This window comes from Phyllobates terribilis, unplaced genomic scaffold (assembly GCF_046119375.1).
Source record: "Phyllobates terribilis strain yellow unplaced genomic scaffold, ASM4611937v1 Scaffold_5__5_contigs__length_657084704, whole genome shotgun sequence".
NCBI classification, from domain to species: Eukaryota; Metazoa; Chordata; class Amphibia; order Anura; family Dendrobatidae; genus Phyllobates; species Phyllobates terribilis.
Window position 1 is genome coordinate 621,384,783 of NW_027362765.1, and position 24,261 is coordinate 621,409,043.

At 43.1% G+C, this 24,261-nt stretch overlaps 1 protein-coding gene and 1 long non-coding RNA gene across 7 annotated transcripts in view; one reads left to right on the forward strand and one right to left on the reverse strand.

Moving 5' to 3' along the window:
* Window positions 1-24,261, forward strand: part of LOC141273772 (catenin delta-1-like) — a 124,263-nt gene that overhangs the window by 12,028 nt on the left and 87,974 nt on the right. For 3 of the 5 annotated variants that reach the window (XM_073686110.1, XM_073686112.1, XM_073686113.1), the window contains exon 2: window positions 8,516-8,684. The exons of the other annotated variants lie outside the window; for them this stretch is intronic. The gene's annotated coding sequence lies outside the window, so the exon portion shown is untranslated. The remainder of the gene's footprint in view (window positions 1-8,515; window positions 8,685-24,261) is intronic. 5 annotated transcript variants of the gene reach the window in all.
* Window positions 18,581-20,065, reverse strand: LOC141271368 (uncharacterized). 2 transcript variants are annotated; one of them, XR_012321919.1, is made up of 6 exons: window positions 19,949-20,065; window positions 19,489-19,857; window positions 19,272-19,407; window positions 19,031-19,192; window positions 18,865-18,960; window positions 18,581-18,784 (listed from the first exon to the last, which is right to left on the reverse strand). It is a non-coding gene; the product is annotated as an uncharacterized lncRNA (long non-coding RNA). The 2 variants fall into 2 exon arrangements; XR_012321918.1 differs by having other exon boundaries at window positions 18,581-18,960.

The window sequence follows — 24,261 nt, forward strand, 5'->3', positions numbered from 1 at the left end:
TGAGCGACTGCTGTAAGCAGGAGCCAGCGCCTTGACAGTTCGCTCTGCACAGATATGCTGCAGATCAGGTGTCAGTCACTTTGCTGCTACTGGAGTGTGCACCATTCTTTATTCTTTGAAAAACTAATGGGGTTGTACTGCACCTCTCATGTTTTGTGTCCTTCAACACCTGATGCGGAGTATGGTACAGCAGCCATGCACTTGTCCTATTAAATGAAACTAAACTTGTGCATGATGCCTCCACCTGTCCCTCCCTCACTGCCTATGTGTGCCTTACTGTTGTGCTACACAGCCGCTTAAGGGCACATTCACATGCCACTTTTACTCATATACGTTCTGTGTTTTTTACAGATGGCTCTCATACCTATGATCGTTTATGGGGTAGTTCCCTTTTTTTTTTGTGTGTGAGGTAGTCCGATTTTACTTTTTTTTTTTTTTTTCTTTTTGCCCCTCCCTTGGACTGAGTGGTCTGCACAAAAGCACGGTGACTTGTCAGATCTCCTTGTGTTGGGTCAAACTTGCTAATGCAAGTCTGTGGGACAATGAAAAATCAGACAGCACTTGGATGCCATGACTGTTTGACAGAAGAATGTTGAGATGCCTCCATCAGTGCCCTACATTTGAGAAAAATTAGGAAATGTTGGTAAGAAACACTGACACTTAAACCGATTTACAAGAATCGCTGATGCCTTAATGAGCTTTTAGGCCTGTCTCAGATGAGCATATTGTGGCCCCCGTATGACAGATGGAAGTCATGGGCCAACTGGAAAGAAAATGTATGTCTGCTCTTTCCCCAGTCCCTCCCTGTTAAGCAGTCAATGTTCTATGGTGTTCAGTTGTATGATTCGTGCAATTGTTCTCTCACTGCTTTTTGCATAAAAAGGGCGTATTTCCCTCAGTGCAAGGGTTGCAGAGTGTGGGTGTTTTGTGATACGCATTGCAGTACTAAGGTCAGGGTGTGTTCTTAAATTGACATTACCATATATGATGAACATTCACAGTGCGCAGGCAGGTGCAGAACGACTTTGTCATCTAGAATTCCTCCAGTGAGTAACTTGTACGCAATCTTTTTCCAAAGTTACTCATCAGAACTAATTTTCCATGGAGTTTCAGCCTGTGACCCACAGACTAAAGAGCATATTTTTCTCTGCATGTATTATATGGCTCAATGTCTATGGAGCACTATGGTGATCCTAAAAAATGTAGGCACAAGGCTACACATGTATGAATGCTTCCATACATGAGAAACTCACTTTTTTTGTCTGTGCAATATATATATATATATATATATATATATATATATATATATATATATATATATATATATATATATATATATATATATATATATATATATTATAATATATTTTGCCTCTTACTTATTCCTGTTGCATCCTTCTTTTTTTTCTCTCAACTTTTTTAAAACTGTAAAACATAGACTGTGAACTCCTAGCTATTCATTCTTAACAATGACCAGGTAAAAACTGATGAAACACAGATGGCGCTATAAAGTGAAAAGTATGTCTTCAATATTAGATCCGTGTTTGATGGGTCACCATTAGGGATGAGCGAGCTTTCTCGCCACCAGGGCTGTGGAGTCGGAAAGCCAAACCTCCGACTCCTCAATTTCCATGACACAGACTACCTCGCTCATGTGTAAGTGATACATTTACTGTAGCACAGATTCATCTCAGCTAAAAGTCTAGCCCCTTAGATCAGGAATAGGACAGACATTTACAGGACATTTCATAACTTTCCCAAATTCTTATGAAAAAATATTCCCCACAAACTGTATTGAACTACTGTACCCAATTTATTATATATTTTAGGAGTCGGTCCATTTTATAACGACTCCACCAAAACGGACACAGACTCCATAGCCCTGGCAGTACCAGAAGGCCCTTGTTGAGGACTTATTAAAAAAAAAAATCCCATCTGAAAACGCTGGTGGCAGAAGGCACAATTTCTTGGACAACCAAAGGAGTACAGGCGAGGGAGACTCAAATACGATGCAGCAGAGGCAGGGGAACACTGTCGAATGTGTGGAAGTTTTCTTAGACCCGCCCAGCGCCCAGGCCCTGATGCACGGGGTACTCTAACAAGGAGGGAAAAATTTTGGAAGATTCAGAAGGAGTACCTTGCCGAACATCCCAGCGCCCTCCGTGATTCCTCTGTGCCTTGTAATTTATAGGGTATTCAAGCTGGACATGTGGCATGAGCTGGCTCTCTATGCCTTGGAGGTTTTTTTTTTTTTTTGAGGCCTACCTCTATAACTATCTGTATGTTATACACTATGTTCATGTATACCTCTAGGGGTGAATGTTTTCAGCCCATGCGCTTAGTGCATGGGCATTGCCAGTATAGGAGACCCTCCTCTGTCTCTTCAAAAGGGTATTGGGGTGCTTCCAAATTTTTGGCTGCCCTGGCAGTTACTGCATACGCAATAACTGTATAGGAGACCCACTGTTTAATAATGGGAACAACAAAGCATAGCCAGCTGATGGCCCGTTAACAATAGTGAGGGCCGATTGCTGGCCCTATAAAAATAGGCTTTGTGACTTTGAGTCCCTCCTTCATAAATGAAACAGGATGTGTTTGCTCATGTCTCTCACACCACATGGCCAGATCAGGTAGTAAAATGTTAAAATGACATTTACTTGTGAATGTATTTTTAACTTTTGAGAGCAGCGCAAAAATGCTATGTTTGAACATAGCCCAAGGCGTGGAGGAGCATTTTTTTTCTCTTCTTCCCTTATATACAAGTCATTACCCTGGAAAAGATGTTCCTAAACATTTTTTTTCCCAGGAAAATCCCATCTTGGTTTCGTTTTTCTATGTTTTATTGTGAGCCCATAAAAGTGTCGTAATACTCGGACAACATTGTTGACAGCAGTGACCTGGGAATCAGAGATGCTTTCATGGGTCTTCCCGTTGCTGTTCCCATGTCTTTCAGCACTGTTCCCATCGATTTGGGCAATTTTCAGGCCCCCTTCAGACTTTCGGGGGGGGGGGGGGCTGCCGGAAAAATGCTCGAGTTTCCCATTGACTCGCATTGGGCTCGTTTACTCGGGTCGAGCACCCAAGTATTACGATTTGCTGCACCCGAGAATTTTAGTCCTCGCTCATCACTACTCGCCATATACTTGAATGGCCAAATCTGCCATCAGCAAAACGGATGAGAATGCCACATGGTTTGTCTGACGTATTGGGCTTTTATAACGAATGTGTGTATGGATCCAAGAAGGTATGTATGTTAAGATTTATTTTCCATGTACAGACCAAGAGCATGTATAAGACTAAGTGCCCACGATGCAGAAATGCTGCATATTTTTTCCGCTTCTCCCTGGCAGGAAAAACGCATGCGGATTTTCCATGCGGTTTTCCTGCCAGGTAGAAGCGTTTGTCAAGCGTTTTTGCATGCGGATTATCAAGCGCTTTTCCAAGCGATTTTAGCATCACTTGGAAAAGTACTTAACAACTTGGTCACACTATATAAATCCATGCAACTGGCATGGATTTGTATAGTGTGACCAAGTAATAATAGTTTATTTTTCACTTCTTTTTTTTTTTAAAGATTATACTTGCCTTCCGATGGCCCCCGGTGTTTTCTCCGCTACATCACGTCTGTTGTACATCTCTCTCGCAATGGTCTAAAAGGACCTGCCATGACTTCATTTAGTCATGTGACAGGTCAAGCCACCGCCGACGTCAGCTGTCGCGTGACCAGTCACATGACTAAATGACGTCACCGCAGGTCCTTTTAGACCATCGCGAGAGAGACGTACAACAGACCTGATGTAGCGGAGAAAACACCGGGGGCCATCGGAAGGGAAGTATAATCTTTATTTTTATTTTATATGTTTATTTTAAATTCTTTTTTTTTTTTTACAGGTAATATGGTACCTGGGTGTGGATGAGAGTCTCCTCTTCTCCAGACCCGGGTACCATCCGCACATTGAATCGCATGATATCCGGATGGGCACATGTAGTCATGCCTATGTTAAGCGTTTCAATGCAAGTCAATGGCGGCAATTACGCTGCGTGTCCGTAAAATTAATGGACATGCTGTGTATTTTTCCGCAATGATAATCCGCAGCGGAAATTTACGCAGCATGTTCACAGCACATACGGATTATCATTGGGGACCATGGGGCTCTTATTACCAAGCGTTTTTTTAAGCGTTTTCGCAGCGGAAATTCCACAGCAAAAACGCTTGAAAAGCGCATAGTGGGCACACAGCCTGAAAAACAACTAGAATGTGACTATACTCACACATTCATTGTACATATGCTTTTTGTTTAACTGCATTTTAACAGACCCCATAAACATGACATATAATAATAATAATCATCTTTATTTATATAGCGCCAACATATTCCGCAGCGCTTTACAATTCAGAGGTTCAAATTGAAAAGTCATAAGTAACATAGCTAAAGATAATACAATAATTTAAAGCAAATATAGTGACAACCCTGCTCGTAAGAGCTTACAATCTACAATGAGGTTGGGTTGTCCCAAAGTACAGTGGCTTATTTACAATGATGGTCCAGCCATCTTGAGGGGATGATGGATAGATAAAGTCTGCATGAGCTCATCAACAGCCAGTATCTGTAGTGCTTTAGGGTTCTGTGGAGACTTATGTTTGGAGAAATAAGGGATGGGCTATAAGAATGTAAAAGGACTTTGATTAGGGAACGTGATAGTCCGCCCTAAACAGGTGTTTTTAGGGAGCGCCTAAAACTAAGTTGTGGTTCGTCCTAATTTCTTGAGGTAGAGCATTCCAAAGAATAGGTGCAGCTCGGGTGAAGTCTTGAAGCCGGGAGTGGGAGGTACGGATTAGTGCAGATGTTAATCTAAAGTCCCTTGCAGAGCGTAGAGAACAGGTAGGCCGATAAACAGAAATGAGGGAAGAGATGTAGGGGGGTGCCGCGCTGTGGAGAGCATTGTGGGTGGATCCAGGTTTCAGTGTGGGTCAGCAGATTGAGAGAGTTGGTCAGAAAGTAATTGTGCAGGAAAGAAAGCTTGTTGCATACAGACCGTGGATTCCACAGTGAACAATTGCATATACATTGCCATGAAAAAGTATTCATATTATTTGATTAACTTTTCCAAAAAAATTTTCATGTTACACCTACAAACTTGTATTTTATTGTAATATGCCAACACAAAGTAGCAAGTATTTATGAAATGTAAGGGAAATGATGCATGGCTTTCTTATTTTAAAAAATACATATCTGAGAATTGTGATGTGCATTTGTATTCAGCCCCCCCTGAGTCAATATTTTGTAGGACAACCTTTCACTGCAAGTCTCTTGGGGTATGTCTCTACCTGATTTGCACATCTAGAGGCTGATCTTTTTGCCCATTCTTCTTTGCAAACTAGCTGTAGCTCATTGAGATTGGATGGAGAGCGTCTGTGAACAGCTCTTTTTTTTTTTTTTTTTTTTTTGTTTTGTTTTGTTTTGCTATATATTCTCAATGGTCTTAGGTCTGGACTTTGGGCCATTCAAACACATTAATATACGGTACTTTTATCTAAACTGTTTCACTGTAGCTCTGACAGTATGTTTAGGGTGGTTGTCCTGCTGGAAGGAGCCCCAGTTGCAAGTCTTTTGCAGCCTTTAACAAGTTTTCCCCCAGGATCGCCCTGTATTTAGTTTCCTCCATCTTTCCGTTCAACTCAAACCAGCTTCCCGGTCACTGCTGAAGAAAAGCATTCCCAGAGCATGATGCTGCCACCATCATGTCTGATGGTGGGGATGGTGTTTTCAGGGTGATGTGCACATATTGCTTTGCATTTATCCCAAAAGGTTCTACTTTGGTTTCATCGAACCAGAGCACCTTCTTCTACGTTCTCGCTGTGTACCCTACATGGCTTTTTGCTAACAGTACTGCTTATGGCTTGCTTTTGAAAATTTCTTCTTTCATGCCACTCTTCCATAAAAGCCAGATTGGCGTATACAACTAAGGGTGCCGTCAGATGGCCTTATAACATGGAAGACAATCGCATCGCAATGCTAGGGCTGGCCAGCAGGTTTCCTGATCAGAGTGTGACAGCTGCATAGAAATACAGGCTTTCATGCTCGTGTCAAAAGAGCCGCCGGCCACTCTGAGCATTGCAATGGGCTAATCGTCCGTGTTACATGGCCGTCTGACTGCTCCCTAACAGTTGTCCTGTGGACATATTCTCCCACCTGAGCTATCGATCTCTGTGGCTTCTCTAACTAGTGCTCTTCTTACTTGAGATGTCTGTTTAGGTGGAAAGCCATGTCGTCATGGTAGGTTTGCAGTTGTGCCATACTTCTTCCATTTTTGGATGATGGATTGAACTTGCTTTGTATGATGTTCAGCGTTTGGGCAATTTTTTACAGCTTAACCCTGCTTTACTCTTCTCAACTTTATCCCTTATCTGTTTGGTGTGTTCTGGTGTTGTCTTCATGATGCTGTTTGATTCTTAATGTTCTCAAACAAACCTCTGATGCCTCCACAGAACAGCTGTAGTTATACTGAGAATAAATGACGCACAGGTGGACTCAGTTTACTAATGTGATTTCTGAAGGCAATTGGTCACTTAGGATTTTATTTAGGGGTATCGGACTACAGGGGGCTGAATACAAGTGCACGTCACAATACTCAGATTTATATTTTTAAAATTAGAAAACCATGTATCATTTCCTCTTACACTTAACAAACCCTTGCTGCTTTGTGTTGGTATATCACATAAAATCCCAATAAAATACATTTGTTTGTGGGTGTATCGTAAAAAAATGTTGAAAATCTCACTGGGCATGAATACTGTTTCAAGGCAGTGTGTGTGTATAATTTGTGTTTTTCAGGCTCCCTTTAAAGACTTAGTATATAATCAATAAAATGGATTCCCTGCTTTAAATAGTAATATATGTAAAAAAAACATAAGATACTTACTTGACACCATTTTGATGAAAAGAGCGTAAAGGCCAATAAAAAGCTATAAAGGAAAAATGCACTAAACAATGCAGTTTAGTGCATTTACGGAACTTTCACGTACGAGTCCAGGGAATGTACAAAGGGCTGGGGGCACAGTTGCAGACTTGTGTATCTTAGGAAGTAGGTACCACAGTGTAGGGTCAATCCTCCTAAGCGGTCTCTGTGGGCATGCAGGTCATGGGAAGCTGAGTAAAATTATACCTCTTGTATCAATGAAAACTGATGCCATAGAGATTTACAAAGTGGACGTACAGATTACGTGATGTTATTTGTATGCCAATACGGAAGAAAAAAATTTGTTTTTCTGGATATAAAACAGATGATTTTGCATACGTTCATGTGAACTCAGCCTAAGGGCTTTTTCACACGTGCGTGTTTCCAGTTCGTGTGATGAGTTTCCACACATACTGGAGACACTGACACACTCAAACCCATTCAAATCTATGGGTCTGCACACATGTCAGTGTGTTTCTACGGACCATGTGTCTGCAAAACGTCCCAAACGGATGACATGTGACACGTACCAGCGCCTAGGAATCAGCGCTACAGTTAGCGCGGTACCCAAGTGCCTGTGCTAGACACTGCCCTCCTCATGGTTCCCTGCCGGTGCTGCGATCAGCTCCAGCAGGGACAATGATGAGGGTAGTAGTGTCTGCTCCTGCAGTGTCCCTGTGTAGAAATAAGCATAAAATAATAAAATCCTTATACTCCCTTATCCTAAGTGTCCTCCTCTGTAATCCTCTGGCCGCTCCAACGAGCAGGCGCCGGAGCTGTGCTGAGGTCAGGAGTGGTGTCCTGTCACTCAGTGAGCGCAGCTCCGGAGCCGCTCAATGCAGCGGTTGATTGTCCCTTCTCCTCCACATTAGCGGTTCACAGGGGACATCTCAGGACAGGTGAGTATATGTATTTTATTCTTATTTTTACACAGGAGGGGCGCAGCGCCAGCAGGGAACCATGATGAGGGCAATGTTCAGCATTGGCGCTTGGAAACAGCGCTAACTGCACCGCTGATTCCCTGCTCTGGTCCGTGTGATCCTGATGCAGCACACAGTTGCCACATGTGTGACACACACGGTACATGGATGTTTTTTCCTGTACCTGAAATATACTGACTTGTGAAACCAGCTTTAAGTTGCAATGACTGACCAAACACTTAAAGTGGTAATCCCATGTCCAAGATCCTATCCCAATATGCAGTAGGTGTAGTAGTAGTAATAATATTATTATTATTATTATTTATTATTATTATTCTCCAATTAGAAATGTAGTATAGTTTTTCTGATTTGCTATGTCACTTTCTTCATGTGCTGGCATTGCAGGACCTTAGGTATCCATGGTTATGACCACTAGCTAACTCACTTTGTCAATTGTAACCATGGATACCAAAGGTCCTGCAATGCCTGCACATGAGGAAAGAGACATGCTGTTTTACACTCGATAAACATGCGCTGATTGCCTGCTATACACTGCATTGGCTCATCACTAGTCGATATAGTCATCTGTTTCAGCCCCGCTCCATCATAATGTAAAGGCTTTTCTACCATTCCAGATCACTATGTACCGGAAGTCACTTTTCACAATACAAGTATACTACAGAGCCTCGTTTTGAATTCCTATAGACGTACATTGAGAAGATTATAAAAAATTGAGCTGCGTTTCACATAGCAACCGTGTGCCAGAGCCGGGCTGAAAACAGGTGAAACGAAGACAAACTGAAAGTAAGCAATGATAAGCATGAAAATAACAAAATTATAGTTATATGGTGACTAATATCAAACCATGTGTGAGAAGTCTCCCAATATAATGCATGTGTATGCTGGACTATATAGTGACTAGTGTTGAGCGAGTATGTTCTGTCCGAGTATGCTCGGGCCGAGTTTCGAGTATTTATAGCTGCTCGGTGATATGGTTGAATTTCTCCCGTGTGCATGATTTGCAACTGTTTGGCAGCTTTATTACATGTGAGGAATGTGTAAGAAATAGACATTCCTCCCATGTAATAAAACTGCCAAACAGTTGCAAATCATGCACACGGGAGAAATTCAACCATATCACCGAGCAGCTGTAAATACTCGGAGCTCGGCCCGAGCATACTCGGCGAAAGGGTTAATAGAACATACTCGCTCAACACTAATAGTGACCCATCTGGAAAATGCATGAAAAACAAAACAAGGAGAAAACCGACAAAGGTCAATGGTAATGGTGAAAAAAATCAATCTTTATTGATTTAAAGGGGTATTCCCATCTCCAAGATCTTATCCCAATGTGTAGTAGGTATAATAATAATATTAGCAAACACCTCCAATTAGAAATGTAGTATAGTTTTTCTAATTCACTATGTCGCTTACCTCATGTGAGGCATTGCAGGACCTTAGGTATCCATGGTTACGTCCACTGATATAGTGACAGTTAGCTAGTTGCTAGTGGTCGTAACCATGGATACCTAAGGTCCTGCGCATGAGGAAATGGACATAGCCAATGAGAAAAAATATCCTACATTTCTAATTGAAGATATTTGTTAAGATTATTATTAATACACTTACTACATATTGGGATAGGATCTTGGAGATGGGAATACCCCTTTAAGAATTTTGGTGAAGAGAACCAGAAAAAAGCAGGCGGTAATCTTGGTGAAGAAGAAAATTCCATAAAATCAGAATTCCGGACGGTATAAAACAGTTAAAAACAGATTATTACTTCTAGATATCAAAAACATGCTAATGGGTTATAAAGCATGTTTCTGTAGTACTGATGTTATGGAATATATTAGGGCAAGTACAATGATATGATAGAAGACAGTGTTAGGCCACACAAAAGTATATATCGGCATACAAGTATGTCTGCAAGAGACTAATAAAGTGCTATGGTGTATGGATACCTAGAGCACTCCGTTCCCATTATATGCCGTTGTGACACAGTGATATAGGTGACTGTATATTGATGAGGGTTGTGTATCCCTGTATGGGAGCTAGCAGTCCAGAGGTCACGCTACATTTTGTACAGAAGGGTAAAAAAATGATCCTGGTATTTTTCAGTCGTGTCTTTGGCCAGGGAGGATTATGTAACTTGCAATAACCCTAATTTGTAATAGAAACTTGTAGGTAGAGCCAGCTGTCGGTCAATGCTGGGGTGTGCTTAGCCACCGCTCTGTGCTCTGAGCCGTGACTGTAATTGCTCCTGGCTTGCCTGCATGAAAGGAAAGTGGACCACCCCTTTCATAGCCAATTTCCATATATATAAGGAAAGTATGTCACAAAGCTGGCATAGTAGCACTAATATATCCTTTGAAATAAATATTTACAGAAATGACCGAAACACGTATACAAATCTCACACTTTACATCCCATGTACAATAAATGTTTATATATTTTTATATCCAAAGATCATGAACCAAACATTCTGAAACACAGATACAAACATTGTATATGTCGTTTATACAGTGTATATACACATACATAATATACACACTGTACACTTACAATTCACACATGCTGTGTATATAGGCACAACACACAGTCAGTATGCACATACAATACACACATACAGAATATAGACACAGTGTACACACATTCTGTGTAGACCCATACGATAAACATTGTCTCTCTCCACATCCTCATCTTCTTCTGTGGATAGAGGCGGGCGCAGCTGTTTACCCATAGAGGGAACCAATAGTTTAATTAAAGCAATCAGGTCCACTATGGGGTTATTTGATCCCTGTCCTAAAAAAATATGTTCAGGGCATGATGTTTAGCGGACTGGAACAAAAAAAGAGAAGATCTTTCCCTCTTAATGAGAGTCCACTCCTTGATTAAGAGAGAGTGGAAGAAACCCGAAAGGAAGGGCCTCTTATCCCCAAAGAGGAAATACCCTTTTGATGACCCGGTATATTCATTTTGGGAAAAGGCGCCAAAACTAGACGTGATGGTTGCCAAAGCTTTTACAAAATTTTCCCTCCTGTTTGAGGATATGGGAATTCTGAACGATCCAATGGATAAGAAAGCGGATAGCTTCCAAAAGCGTTCCTGGGAGGCCGCTGGGGGAGGGTTGTAACCCGCGGTAGCAGCCACATGTACGGCCAGATCACTGACTGTTTGGCTAGACCAATTGGAGAACCAGCTAAAAGAGAAAACGTCCAGGGACACCATATTAGGCTCTATCCCAGTAATGAAAGTGGCAGCAGCTTTCTTGGCTGATGCTTCGGCCGACTCAGGCTAGCGGCCAGGGCAGCGGGCTTCTCTAACGCAGCCTGGTGGGCTCTCTGGCTTAAATGCTGGCCAGGGTACCTCCAAACAAAATCAAAACTGCTCCATTCCCTGTGAGGGCGAATTCCTATTTGGGCCCATGCTCAATGATATTCTCGACAAAGCAGGGGATAATAAAAAAAAAAAAAAAAAAAAACTTCCCTGTCCTCTCCAATACATCTTACAGAAAGTCCTCTCGGAGTAAGAAATGTATCCGCAGGTAACCCCCTAGAGACCAGGATAAGTGGGAGTATTGGAAGAGGAAGACTAAGGGTTTATGTTCAACACACCCCCCAGTGACAGTAGAAAACCCTTCCAATGAAGGTTTTCCCCAGGTGGGAGGGAAGGTTATTACGTTTTCTCCCGACCTGGGAAAGAATATCCAACAGTTCTTGGATATTAGGCCTAATAAAATCAGGTCTAAGATATCAGTTTCACTCGATTACCCAACCAAATTTTATAATAACACCCAATAGATCCTCAAATGTAGAACAGCTAGTGTTAGAGCAAGAAGTTCTGGGCCTGATAGGGTAAGCAGTCCTGCAAGAGGTTCCTGCCCAGGAAAAAGGTGAAGGATTCTGATCCCCTCTGTTCCTGAGAAAAAAACTGGATGGGACTTTCAGGACAATAATAAACCTGAAGAAACTGAACAAGTCTCTGAAGGTTCAAACCTTCAAAATGGAAGCAATAGAGATCTCAGTAAAAATGTTGTTTCCACACTGTTTCATGACTGTTCTGGATCTAAAGGATGCTTATTATCACGTCCCCATCCCCAAGAATTAATAGAAATTCCTAAGGGTAGTGATACCGATTTGGGGGAGGTAGTCAAGCATTTTCAGTATACGGCTCTCCCATTCGGTCTAGCCATAGCCACATTAGTATTCACCAAAATAGTGGCAGAGGCAATGGCACATTTAAGGGAACAAGACATCCTGATTATCCCGTATCTGGACGATTTTTTGATAATAGGCGGTTCTTTCCATCACTGCAAGAATCGACTTGCAAAGGTCATGGATTCCTTCACAAACTTAGGCTGGCTTTTGAACCTAAAGAAGTCCAAAACCGAGCCAAATCAGGTGCAGGAATATCTGGGCATTATGATAGATTCAAGGAATCAGTAGTGTCTCCTTCCGGCAGAGAAAATTCAGAAAATCGTACCTGATATCTTGGGTAAGGGACCACCCCTCTATGACTCTGCGGAAAGCAATGTCCCTCCTAGGTTCCTTGACTGCCTGTATTCTGGCCATCCAATGGACTCAGATGCATACCAAGGACTTGCAGTGGGAAATCTTGGAAGCCGAAAAATCTCTAAAAGGTCACTTAGAAGGTCCGCTAACCTTGTCGCCAAAAACCACGCTTTCCATAGAATGGTGGATGACACTAGACAATCTAACCCAGGGTGTTTTCGTGGGTAATCTGTCTCTTGGGCTTGCGTCTATGGTCAGAACCTAAGAGGTTGGGGGATCACTTGAACGACCAACTAGCTCAGGGGGTCTGGACAGTGAACGTAAGATCTGCATCCTCAAACATGAAGGGGCTTCTAGCGGTGAAGTTCGCCCTTTCAGAATTCTTAAACACTCTACACGGCCACCACGTAAGAGTGTAATCGGACAGTAGTGGCATACCTGAAACACCAGGGGGGAACCCGGTCCCTTTCTCTAATACAAATAACAAAGTCTATCTTCCTGGTAGCCAAGAGCAGTCTGGGGTCTCTATCTGCACTCCACATAGGAAGTCTGCTCTGAGATTTTCTGTGCCTCTTAAGTCGGACCCAATTGAGGCAGGGCCAGTGGGAGCTGAATCAGTGTTCAATCAGATCACAGAAATGTGGGGACATCCTTCCATAGACTTATTCGCCAACAGTCAGAACAGGAAGGTAGATGCTTTCTGCTCGATAGACCCCCAAAGGGAACCCAGAAACACTAGACGCTTTCATGATTCCATGGAACCATCCTCTAACCTATGCTTTCCCTCTGATTGCCCTAATTCCAGCAGTTCTGAGGAAAATCAGGGAAGACAGGGCAAAAGTAATTTTGATAGCCCCCTTCTGGCCGAAGAGGACATGGTTTTCCTGGCTGATTTTCCTGGGAAATATGTTAAGGAACATCCTTTCCATGGTAATGACTTGTATATAAGGCAAAATAAATAACCAAAAACAAAAATTCTCCTCCACGCCTTGGGCTATTTTCACACGTAGCGTGTTTGATGTGTTTTTGCATTGCTTTCAACCAAGACAAGTGCATTCACTGGGAGATGTTATTTTAACATTTTACAACCTTATATGGCCATGTGGTGTGTGACACATCATCAGACACATCCTGTTTCATTTATGAAGGAGGGATTGTGAAAGTCACAAACACTATTTTTACACCCTTACTATTCTTAAAGGGCCAACAGTCAGCTATGCTTGGTTGTTCTCATTATTAACGAGTGTCTCCCATATTTTTCTTGCGTATGCAGTGACTGAAACGGCCGCCAAAAATTTGGAGGAACTCCAATGCCCATTGCAAGAGACGTAGAGGGTCAGAGGGCCTCCTGCAAAAAATGCTAACGTTATTTGGGTTAGTGCGCACGGTGCAGATTTGATGCAGAGCGTTTTTGCCTCTCTCTGGCAGGAAAAAAAGTATGCAGATTTACATGTGTTTTTTTTCTGCCAGGGAGAAGCGTTTTTACAAGCACTTTTCCAAGCGATTTTGAGCTTAACGTGGAAAAGTGCTTGAAAAGTTGGTCACACAATATAAATCCATGCAACAGTCATGGATTTATATTGTGTGACCAACTTGGATGATTTAAATGCTGCATCTATAGTTAAAAAAAAAAAAAAAAAAAAAAAAACCTGTATACTCGCCTCTCCGGTCTCCTACCGGCTGCGTCCTCTCTCTTCGGCGTCCCGATATGTACTGGTAGGATCTGCGGTGACGTCATTTAGTCAGCTGATGGTCACGTGACCATTATCTGCTATCCAACCAATAACCTTTTCACACTGCTCTGTGTTAAATAGTGGTGTTCTGCAGTCCCCTATTAATTGGGACAGGAAGGTCGAGTGACAAGATATATTGGTGTTTGTTGTGGCACACTTTCAGGTTGCCCTCAGCCTCTGCATGCACTGTCACCATCACGTCCACTTCCCCATTCCTTGCTACGCACCTTGCTCATTTTTAATGGAGGACAATATTCTCCACGTTCACGAGAAATGGCTGATTTTGTAACGCAGTTATATGTGATACATCTGACAGAGAACCACGGTTTTAAATGGCAGGCCTGTAATTTGCTAATACTATCCTTCAGAGACGCCTAGTGTGAATAGCTTGACCGACACACTGCAACAGAATGGTAAACGAGGCCAAGATTTTCCACGTTCAGTTTAAATTTCTGGATTTTTATCGCTGAAATATGGAACAGATCTGGCTGTATTCTGCAGTTAGAACAAGCAAATGGAGCAGAAAAATGTTGTACTCTGGATTGCTTTTTAAGCAAATAACCAGGATGCAGATAAAAAAAAAAAAAAAAAAGTCACTAGCCCCGGATATCTAGGGCTATGTTCCCACTAAGCGTCTTATAAGCGTTTCCGCAGCGGCAATTCTGGGTTTGGGGAAAAGGAGTACCAGACCATAGTACCTGTAAAAAAAAAAATAAATAAATAAATAAAAAAATATATATACATTATACTTACCTTCTGATGGCCCCCGGTGTCCTTAGTGATGCGTCTCGGCTTGCCGGCAGCTCTCGATGGTCTGAAAAGGACCTGCCATGACGTCATTTAGTCATGTGACGGGTCACGCAACCGCTGATGTCGGCAGATCCTTTAGTCTACCGCATGCTGCCGGCAAGCCGGGACGCATCGGATAGACACCGGGCGCCATCAGAAGGTAAGTATATATTTATTTTTTACCATTCTTTCGGTCACACTATATAAATCCATGCCGGTTGCATGGATTTATATAGTGTGACCAAGTTGTCAAGCACTTTCCAAGTGATGCTAAAATCGCTTGACAACCCGCATGCAGAAATGCATGTGAAGAACCCTTCACATCCGCTTGTCCCTGGCTGGAAAAATGCATGAAGAATCCGCATGCGTTTTTCTGCCAGGGAGATGCAGAAACGCTCAGGAAAAAATCCGGAGCATTTCTGCTTCGTGGGTACATAGCCTAATTATTACAGCAGCAGCAACGTTCTATGGGACCCTCTTACACTATATGCACTGCAGTCTGCCACATACACTGCCTGCCTGCCTAATTCCTGCTATCACCACTGAATATATGCAGCTGGATTAGTCCTCAGAAAGACTTAGTATAGGTATTCCACTAATATATATATGAGATATTAGTGGATGAGATGGATATATCTATCTCATCTATCCATCTGAACTAACTATGAAGAAGCAAATCGCTCCCTGACGCAGCAGCAGCTCTCCCTACTCTGCTTGACTCTGGCGTAGACTGTAACGAGCATGGCAGCGCCCCGGTCTTATATACACCTGATGATGCTGTGTGGCCAGCCAATCACTGAAATGCCCACAACCAACATGGCTACGGCATTACAATGCGTGGCAAGCAATCCCTGCATGTTCATTGGCTCTGTAAAGAGCGCAAAACATGCAGGGAGGGGACCCAAGTTATCGCCCGAGCAACCCGGAAATGCTCGTCGAGTACAGTGATGCTCGGGCGAGCGTTCGCTCATCACTAGTTGTTACCAGTCAGGATCTGGTTCCAAAAGCTGATATCCAGACTTTATAGAAGTTTTGATGAGGGATAACACCGTAGATATTAAGTCTTTATATGAACTCAATGTATTTCTCAATAAGTGTAAAAACTGAACATGTAAAATGAAAAGCTGATAATTGTACTTCAGTTGCCATAGAAACATCTGACTAAAAGATCCAAAAACACTGAAGACTGCAGTAACTTTGTGAAAACCAAAACTTGGGCCAGTCTTAAAACTTTTGGCCACGACTGTAGTCTTGCTGACATCACTGGAGACGTTTTCTCTTCACATATCACTTAATATCCCTTTTTTCTCATAATTAACTATAACTTATCTAAGGTTTCGTAAAGAACAGAAATGATGTAGACTGTCCAAACATGGCCTACATTCCTGACATTTCCCAGTCATGCTTGAGCATGCATTTATATTTAACATACTTAAAGTGTAGTTGATGTAAAGTGTGTGTATGTAAAGTGTGTGTGTGTATGTGTGTGTATGTGTGTATGTGTGTGTGTGTGTGTGTGTGTGTGTATATATATATATATATACACTGCTCAAAAAAATAAAGGGAACAGTTAAACAGAATATAGCTCCAAGTAAATCAAACTTCTGTGAAATCAAACTGTCCACTTAGAAAGTAACACTGATTGACAATCAATTTCACATGCTGTTGTGCAAATGGAATAGACAATAGATGGAAATTATTGCCAATTATTAAGACACAATAAAGGAGTGGTTCTGCAGGTGGGGACCACAGACCACATCTCAGTACCAATGCTTTCTGGCTGATGTTTTGGTCACTTTTGAATGTTGGTTGTGCTTTCACACTCGTGGTAGCATGAGACTGACTCTACAACACACAGAAGTTGCTCAGGTAGTGCAGCTCATCCAGGATGGCACATCAATGCGAGCTGTGGCAAGAAGGTTTGCTGTGTCTGTCAGCGTAGTGTCCAGAGGCTGGAGGCGCTACCAGGAGGCAGGCCAGTACACCAGGAGACGTGGAGGGGGCCGTAGGAGGGCAACAAACCAGCAGCAGGACCGCTACCTCTGCCTTTGTGCAAGGAGGAACACTGCCAGAGCTCTGCAAAATAACCTCCAGCAAGCCAGAAATGTGCATGTGTCTGCACAAACGGTTAGAAACAGATTCTATGAGGGTGGTATGAGGGCCCAATGTCCACAGATGGGGGTTGTGCTCATAGCCCAACACTATGCAGGATGCTTTGCATTTGCCACAGAACAACATGATTAGCAAAGTCGCCATTGGCACCCTGTGCTCTTCACAGATGAAAGCAGGTTCACACTGAGCACATGTGACAGTCTGGAGACGCCGTGGAGAGCGATCTGCTGCCTGCAACATCCTTCAGCATGACCGGTTTGGCAGTGAGTCAGTAATGGTGTGGGGTGGCTTTTCTTTGGAGGGCCGCACAGCCCTCCGTGTGCTCGCCAGAGGTAGCCTGACTGCCATTAGGTACCGAGATGAGATCCTCAGACCCCTTGTGGGACTTTATGCTTGTGCGGTTGGCCCCGGGTTCCTCCTAATGCAGGACAATGCCAGACCTCATGTGGCTGGAGTGTGTCAGCTGTTCCTGCAAGATGAAGGCATTGAAGCTATGGACTGGCCCGCCCGTTCCCCAGACCTGAATCCGATTGAGCACATCTGGGACATCATGTCTTGCACCACAGACTGTCCAGGAGTTGGCGGATGCTTTAGTCCAGGTCTGGGAGGAGATCCCACAGGAGACCATCCGCAACCTCATCAGGAGCATGCCCAGGCTTTGTAGGGAGGTCATACAGGCACGTGGAGGCCACACACAATACTGAGCCTCATTTTCACTTGTTTTAAGGACATTACATCAAAGTTGGATCAGCCTGTAGTGTGTTTTTCCATTTTAATTTTGGGGGTGACTCCAAATCCAGGCCTCCATTGGTTAATAAATGTGATTTCCATTGATGATTTTTGTGTGATTTTGTTGTCAGCGCATTCAACTTTGAATACTTTGTTCTGTACAATGAGAATATTCATTCATTCAGATCTAGGATGTGTTATTTGAGTGTTCCTTTTCTTATTTTGAGCAGTGTGTGTGTGTGTGTGTGTGTGTGTGTGTGTGTGTGTGTGTGTGTATATGTGTGTGTGTGTATATGTGTATAATATAAATAATAATTCAAGAGAATGCCAAGAGTGTGCAAAGCAGTCATCAAAGCAAAAGGTGGCTACTTTGAAGAACCTAGAATATAAGACATATTTTCAGTTGTTTCACACTTTTTTGTTAAGTATATAATTCCACATGTGTTAATTCATAGTTTTGATGCCTTCAGTGTGAATGTACAATTTTCATAGTCATGAAAATACAGAAAAATCTTTAAATGAGAAGGTGTGTCCAAACTTTTGGTCTGTACTGTATGTGTGTGTGTATATATATATATATATATATATATATATATATATATATATATATATATATATATATATATATATATATATATATATATATATATATATGGTATTATATGTGTAAAAGGTGCTTATCAGGCTAACTACTACCAATGGCAGCGATAATTGTGGACAGGGAACCACTAATGTCCGTAGTAGATACACTACAATAAAATAACTGTTCTATAGTAAAAATCGCGCTATCGGTAGTGAAAAAGAGATCAGGAGAAGAGTACTATTATTTTATAAAAATAAGATTTATTTGTTTGGATGCTAGCAATAAAAACTTAATAAAATACAGGATTTAATACAGGATTTAAAAGACGAGTGTAGACAACAATATTTCGATTGGGGTAAAAGAACTAATGGTATACAAGGTGTAATAAATAGTAAAATCCAGCGGTTAATCTGGTGTGGTAAAATGCCTGTGGTGGCTTGGTACCTGGAAAGAAGAGGAGTTTGGTTAGGGCTATTGTTCTCTAGTAATGAATATGCTTAGCTGGCTGTGGATCTGTTACTCACCAGGTATCAGAGTGGGTAAAGTGCAGGTGTGCACTAGGGCTGTGGTCCGTCAGGATTCTTAGAGTGGGGCGTGGTCCTGAACGCTTTGTTATGCTCCTGGAGATTTAATGATATGGGGTTAGTGCTGTTAGCTCTGGGTAGGTAGATAGTGGGGTTAGCGACTTACCCACGGAGGAGCTGTTCTGCTTTTGGAGATTGCTTGTTAGCACTCCCTCAGTGGGGGGTGCAGCAGGAGGCTCTGGATTGTATCTCACTTTGTTGCAGAGATGTGACAGGGGGGCTTTTTGATTGCCAGTAGGCGTAGTAACGCTTGAGGATACTCAATGTCCTGTATATAGATATGGAGGAAGGGTTAGGAACTGAGGAATACAGGAATAGTCCACAGTGTGGTAAACCTAGATGTTTACCTGTGCGTGATTATCAGTAATCCAGGGGTGCAACAGGAGGCTCTGGATTGTATCTGTCTCTGAGCAGAGATGTAGTAGGAGGCTACTGGTTGCCGGGTGATAGGGGGCGTTGTGGCACTCAAGGATAATTGATGTCCTGTATATAGATGGGGAGGGAGAGTTAGGAGCTGAGGTATACAAACAATAAGCCACAATATATGTAAGCCCGGTTGATTACCTTGTTTAGGGTCCAGGTGTGAAATGGTCAGTCACCTTCTTTATCTGTGGCTGAAGGCCTAAATCAAGGGAAGGTGTTCAGGAGGTTCTGCAAGAGGGTTCAGCCTAGTGGTAGGTGCAGCAGGAGGCTCTGGCTGAGTAATTTACTGGCTAAGTAGCAGTGGGTCTTGTCCCTGGACGCTGAGGTGCAGCAGGGGACCGGCTGCAAATGTGGCAGGAGGCCTGGTCTGGATAAGTATATTCAAGTAGGTGGAAGGCTTTGGTGGCAGGCTGTGTAGTAGATATCCGGGCAAGGTCTATGGTTGTGGAGTCCGGTTTTCAGGCACGGTCCCTACTCGTGTGGAGTCAGGCAGGCCGCGTTCCTGGAATCCTCTCGGTAATAAAGAGGTGAGTATGTGTGGTTTTGGTCCTTGTGGTGGCGTGTGTCATAAGCGGTGGGGGCCGTGGCCCAGAGTACTTACGGTCCGTAGTCCTGCGGAGATGTCAAGGAGTTGTGGGGCCCGGGGCGAGAGCGGGGTCCCGGCCGGTGACCGCCGCTACTCGCGGGCTTCCGGGTAAGTGGAGCAGGAGAGGAGGTGCGGAGAAGGTGAGGGGGCGCGTTCTATTGGAAGCGCGCGAGAGGCAGAGAGACGAGCTGACACGTGGTGTGCAGCTTGTATTGAGGACGGATGCCTGTGGGCGCCTTCTCTGCTGGGTCAGTCAATTCCAACGCGTTTCGACAGCTGACGGCTGTCTTCATCAGGGATAGTCTGGCCCAGTAGGTGGAGTCCTTTATATACCTGTCTATAATGACGTCATGGCAACGGTCCGCTGTTGGTGGCGTTGTCATGGTAACTATCAGTCGTTGAAAGCAAATAGCTCAATTTCGCTGTTAAGACCCCATGGTCTCAAGGTGTTTAATTTAAAAATCCACTCGCTTTCTTTTCTTGACATATGTTTGATAAAATCACCCTGTCTCCAATGTTTGTGATATATAATATTTGCAGTTAAGTTTTAGGTGAGGGGAAAAATGTTGCATCGTGATGCTTTTAAAATTAAAACCATTATGGTATGTGCACACGATCCAGAGCCTCTGCGGGTCTGACGCTGTGAGTTATGCAGCGTCAAACCCACAGCGTTCCGAAGTTACAGTATAGTGGGTGGGATTTCTAGAAATCCCATGTCCACTATGCGTCTCCGTGCACCTGCGGAAACTGACGTGGTGCATCTTTCAGATCCACAGCATGGATTTGCAGGTCCGCAGATGGGAAAAAAAATGGCGCTGTTCATTTGCATTATGAGCGGAATTCTCCGCCGGCTATTCCGCAATGTCTGGGCCGCAGGCTGGTACTCGTTTTGGGCACATGCCCTTAATGGTGCTGAAGATATGGGTTTTTGTCTGCTACTTTAACACCTTCACCACATTGCAATTTTCCATTTTTGCGCTTTTCATGTTTTCCTCCCATTCTTCCCAGAGCCATAACTTTTTATATATTTTTTTTTCCCCTCAATATGGCCGTGTGAGGGTTTGTTTTTTGCGTAACAGTTGTACTTTTTTGATGACACCATCAATTTTACCATATAGTGTACTGGAAAAGTGGGAAAAAATTCCAGGTGCAGTGAAATTGCAAAAAAAGTGTAATTCCACAATTTATTTTTTTTTATTAGATTTCCATGTTCACTAAGTGCTAAAACTGACCTGGCAATATGATTACCCAGGTCAGTATGAGTACGCAGATATCAAACATGAATAGTTTCTTTTGTTTTGTTTTTTTAAATTTAAAGCTCACCTGTCAGCAGGATTGTGCTCAGTAAACCACATACACTGTCAGGTGGGTGCCGTTACACTGATTAAAATTATACCTTGATTGATTACATAAGAACCACAGGATGGATTTAATCTTTACTTTCAGTTTGGAGATAGAGATGGTTGTGCTCCAGGGCGGCCTGTTGGGGGCACTCTATCTGGTGCTATGCTTACATATTCATCTGTATGCTTTTAGGAGGCAGGTCAGTGAAGGCACAGTGAGCTGTCATAAGAGCATACGGATGAATATGTAAGCAGAGCACCTGATAGAGCTAAAGTAAGAATTTTTTTTTTTTTTTTTTTCCCCCCCGAGATCCATAGATTTTCTATTTTTCAGGATCCGGGGCTGGGTAAGGGCTTATATTTTTGCAATGTGAGCTGACTTTTATTTATTTATTTTTTTATTGACACCATTTTGGGGTAGAGACGATGTTTTGATTGCAATAAGAGGCAATGTTGCCGTGATGTTCATAAGAGATTCACACTGACAAGTACTGGGGCTTTCTGCAGACCCCCGGCTGTCATGACGACCCATCAGCGGCCTGCGATCACGTGACTTGGCGCCGATGGGCGGGCCTTTGATGCGCTTTTGGCCGGCACGTGTTAAATACTGCTGTAAGTGACAGCGGCATTTCACTGTTTAGCAGCTTATCAAATCAGCTGTCATGTGCGGGGAAAGATGCAAGCTCCAATGCTGTGCAGGGACACTACCTTGGATGTACCTATACGTCCAAGATCGTGAAGGGGTTAAAAGGAATGTGCCATCAAAAAAAATTTAAAAAATAAAGTATTAATGTTTTTCCTTTTTTCCTTTTTTTTTTTTTTTTTTAATGGCCTAACATATGAAAAATAAGTTTTGACACTTTTACATTTTAAACCCTTGGTGGCAGCAGTTTTTTTTTTTTCCATAAAAAACTAATGTTCTGCTGGCTCGCATTACGACTACAGTAAAATTGGGCGGTGTTTTCTTGCGTGAGTGAGGTCGCGCCTCCCCTCCACCTTCTAGGTGTTTGCGAAAGGATAATGGAGGTTTCAGTTTAGGATCACAGTGTGGGGCCATTTTGATGGTGATTGTAAAGTGAGGCTGAGATGTGTAAAGTGTCACCGAGGACCGCTGGCAGTGCAGATTCTGTCAGTTGGTGCAGCTCACTTTATCATATGGTGGGGTTAGATACGTGGAGTGTATCACGCTCTGGGTTAGATGCAGGGCTCAGCGGAGTGTATCACACAGGATGGGATTGGATATGTGTGGCCTTACTCCATCCATTTCTGAGAGTAGTAGTGTAATGTGTGACACTGCTCCATACACTTTTATGGGAGCAGTGCTATAATATGACACACTGCTACATGTACTTCTGTGGGAGCTGTAGAGTAATGTGCAATTTACTTGGTGTATCCAATCCTAGCGTGTATCACGTGCTGGGATTATATATGCAGAGTGTATCATGCACTGGGATTAGATACCAGTCTCTTCCTTTGAGTGACATCGGAGACAGAACAGATTTATGCCCAATCCGTGGGCAGCATGCATAAGGCACTGGCTGTCAGATCACAGCCAGGTAGGTTGGTCTCTGAAATGCTACGGTGTTTCAGAGAATAACATACTTTTAGTAGCCGCCGGGGACCGAGGCGCACGGGTGACTAGTCATACAGGTGGGTCCCAGCAGCTTCTCCTTGGCTGCTGACACCGATTGACAAGCCTCTGGTTAAACATGCACTGCAGCCATGTCAGCAGGTGAGGAGAAGCCGCTAGGACCCGCCTGTACAACTAATGACTCGTGCGGCTTAGTCCCCGGCGGCTATTTAAGTGTTTGTTTTTTTTCTATTAAACGCCATAGCGTTTCAGAGACCAAAAGGCATGGCTGTGATCTGACAGCCAGTGGCTGATGCATGTTGCCCACGGTTTGGTCAACATGTAGCAGCTGACAGGTTCCCTTTAAGGAAAAGATTACATGAGAAAATAAATTGCCCATAACAACTGCCAATAAACAGTATAGCAGATTTAACTACACTAATATATTAACTCCTTGAGATCCAAGCCTAATTAGGCCTTCAAGTGATATTCTCATCATAAATGTGTTGTTGGATAGACACTTTCAACATACTGTTTATTCAAATGTGAAGCTGTACGTGAGATTTTAAAATGGCGACATTCTGACTAGACTGGGCGACCTAGCTCATTTCATTTGTATTGAATGAGGCTGTGGTAGTCGAGCCAGAATTTGGATGGAGTTATGCACATCGCCCTGTCTCGACTCCTGACAGCATGCAGTGCATGCGATGTGAGGCTTCACAAGTCTGTAGTCACTTAGAGCAGTGTTGCCCCAACTCCAGTCCTCAAGGCCCACCAACAGGTCACGTTTTCAGGATTTCCTTACTATTACACAGGTGGTGGTATTATTGCCTATGCAGGTGATGGACTTCTCACCTGGGCAATACTATGGAAATCCTGAAAACATGGCTTGTTAATGAGCCTTGAGGGGTGGAGTTGGGGAACACTGACTTAAAGTGACTGTAGACTTTTGTGCAATACCTGGACCACTCCTTTAACACTTTTGTATATTGCTTGTTGTCTAGGAGGCTGACTTCCGCTGTCTAGCTTGTAAACACTTCACTTAAGCGATCCCAGATCTCCTTAAAGCAGTACTTACAAGCTCAATAAAGAGCTTTTATGCAAAATCATGCAGTCAGGCACTTCGAAACACTACAAAACAAATGATCTGTTGCGGCATATGACCGCTCCAGGGTTTTTTGCCTGCACAGTAACATCAGGGTAACACTGAAGAGGGAAAGCATAGAATACCTGCAAGTGTAATGGATTCCTGGGACGCTGGAGACAGCTGTGTCTTCCCCACACCCAAAGTATTCCGTTTCGCTGATCGCTTCTTCCAGGGGCTAAGAGATCACCAATGAGGATTCTTGCGTGCTAACAAGGCAGCAGATTCAATCTGATTGCGCAAAGAGGCGGGACAACCGCTCACTTCGTCA